This window comes from Apium graveolens, chromosome 3, assembly GCF_009905375.1.
Source record: "Apium graveolens cultivar Ventura chromosome 3, ASM990537v1, whole genome shotgun sequence".
Classification (NCBI taxonomy): domain Eukaryota; kingdom Viridiplantae; phylum Streptophyta; class Magnoliopsida; order Apiales; family Apiaceae; genus Apium; species Apium graveolens.
Genome location: NC_133649.1, coordinates 115,862,253 through 115,864,666, shown reverse-complemented (window position 1 = coordinate 115,864,666; position 2,414 = coordinate 115,862,253). Strand labels below are relative to the sequence as shown.

At 44.2% G+C, this 2,414-nt stretch overlaps 1 non-coding gene across 1 annotated transcript; it reads right to left on the bottom strand.

Moving 5' to 3' along the window:
* Window positions 1-319: 319 nt before the first annotated feature.
* Window positions 320-426, bottom strand: LOC141715755 (small nucleolar RNA R71). Its single transcript, XR_012572506.1, has one exon. It is a non-coding gene; the product is annotated as a small nucleolar RNA R71 (small nucleolar RNA).
* Window positions 427-2,414: the final 1,988 nt, after the last annotated feature.

The window sequence follows — 2,414 nt, the reverse complement described above, 5'->3', positions numbered from 1 at the left end:
AAGCATCCTTCATCCGGCTATTCAAGCTAACACCTTTGAAATCAAGTCGGGCACTATTCAGATGGTGCAGAATTCTGTTTCTTTTGGAGGAGCGGCAACTGAAGACCCCAACATGCACATAAGGAATTTTGTCGAGATCTGCAGCACTTTTAAGTATAATGGCGTGACTGATGAGGCTATCAAGTTGAGGCTTTTCCCATTCTCACTGAGGGACAAGGCTAAAGACTGGTTACATTCTGAACCAGCTGGGTCCATCACTACGTGGCAAGATCTTGCGCAAAAGTTTCTGGTGAAGTTTTATCTGATGGCAAAGACTGCTGCTATGAGGAGTGCTCTTACTCAGTTTGCGCAGCAACCTACAGAATCTATGTACGAGGCTTGGGAACGCTACAAGGAAATGTTGAGAAAATGTCCACATCATGGAATGCCGTATTGGATGGTGATCACGGGTTTCTGTAATGGTTTGGGGGCCCAATCTCGGCCCATGCTCGATGCAGCAGCTGGAGGCGCCTTATGGGCTAAAAGCTATACTGAGGCGTATAATCTTATAGAGACGATGGCTGCAAATGAGCATCAAAACCCAACTCAGAGGATGACGTCAGGCAAGGTAGCAGGTATTCTGGAAGTTGATGCAGCCACCGCTACTGCAGCCCAGCTCCAAGCGCTATCAATGAAGGTTGATTCTCTGGCTACATATGGAGTTAATCAAATAGCTATGGTTTGTGAGCTTTTTGTAGGTTCTCATGCTACGGATCAGTGTTCTCTTGTCAACGAATCTGTTCAGTATGTGAATAATTATCAGCGACAACAGCAGCCTGTGTCAGCGACCTATCATCCTAACAACAGAAATCATCCAAATTTCAGCTGGGGGAATAATCAGAATGCTATTCAGCCACCATATCAGCAAGGAGTGAGTAAACAGTTTAACCCACCTGGATTCCAGCAACCACAGCAGTATGCTACAAGGCAATCATATCCTCAACAGGGAAGTACAGCTGCACCTACTAGTGCTGATTTTGAGGAACTTAAGCTGTTATGCAAGAGTCAGGCGGTTTCTATCAAGACCTTGGAAAATCAAATCGGTCAATTAGCCAATACAGTGCTCAATCGTCAACCTGGCACCCTTCCCAGTGACACGGAAGTACCAGGCAGGAAGGAAGCTAAAGAGCAAGTCAAGGCTATTACCTTAAGGTCTGGAAAAGTTGCTGATACTGAAAAGGCAAAAGAAGGAGAAGCTGAAATTAGAGATGAAGAATCTAAGCAAAAGGAGAAAGCGGCGGAACCAAGGAAGACTACTGTTGAACACACTCTGCCTGAGGCTAATACAGGGGAGAAACAGCTCTATCCTCCACCACCTTTTCCTAAAAGATTGCAGCAACAAAAGTTGGATAGACAGTTCGGGAAGTTTCTGGAGGTGTTCAAGAAACTTCACATCAATATACCTTTCGCTGAGGCTCTGGAGCAAATGCCTAGTTATGCGAAGTTTATGAAGAGTATTCTTTCAAGGAAGGTGAAACTGGATGACCTTGACACCGTTGCTCTCACGGAAGAATGCAGCGCTGTTCTGCAGCAAAAGTTACCACCAAAACTAAAAGATCCAGGAAGCTTCACCATTCCTTGCACCATTGGCAATCTGACCTTTGACAAGTGCCTTTGTGATTTGGGAGCAAGCATTAATCTGATGCCATTGTCGATCTTTAAAAAGCTGGATCTGCCTGATCCAAAACCCCATACATGTCTCTACAATTGGCTGATCGTTCCATTACTTACCCAAGGGGCATAGTGGAGGATGTGCTCGTCAAGGTGGATAAGCTCTTCTTTCCTGCAAATTTTGTTATTCTTGATTTTGAGGAAGATAAGAAGATTCCCATAATCTTGGGAAGGCCTTTCTTGGCTACTGGTCGTACCTTGATAGATGTGCAAAAAGGTGAACTTACTATGTGGGTACAAGATCAGGATGTGACCTTCAACGTATTCAAGGCAATAATATTCCCTACAGAAGATGAGGAGTGCTTAAAAGTGGATGTGATTGATTCTACGGTTACTTCAGAACTCGATCGCATGCTAATGTCTGATGCATTGGAAAAGGCCTTAGTAGGGGATTTTGACAGCGATGATGAAGATGGCAACGAGCAATTACAATATCTGAACGCTTCTCCCTGGAAGCGAAAGCTGGACATGCCATTTGAATCTCTTGGTACTTCTGACCTTAAGAATGCTGAAGGAAAGCTCAAACCATCAATAGAGGAAGCACCTACCTTGGAGCTCAATCCATTACCTGAACACTTGAGGTATGCTTTTTTAGGTGATTCATCTACGTTACCTGTTATTATTTCATCTGACCTTTCAGGTAGTGAGGAAGACAAGCTCTTAAGGATTTTGAGAGAATTCAAATCGGCTATTGGATGGACCAT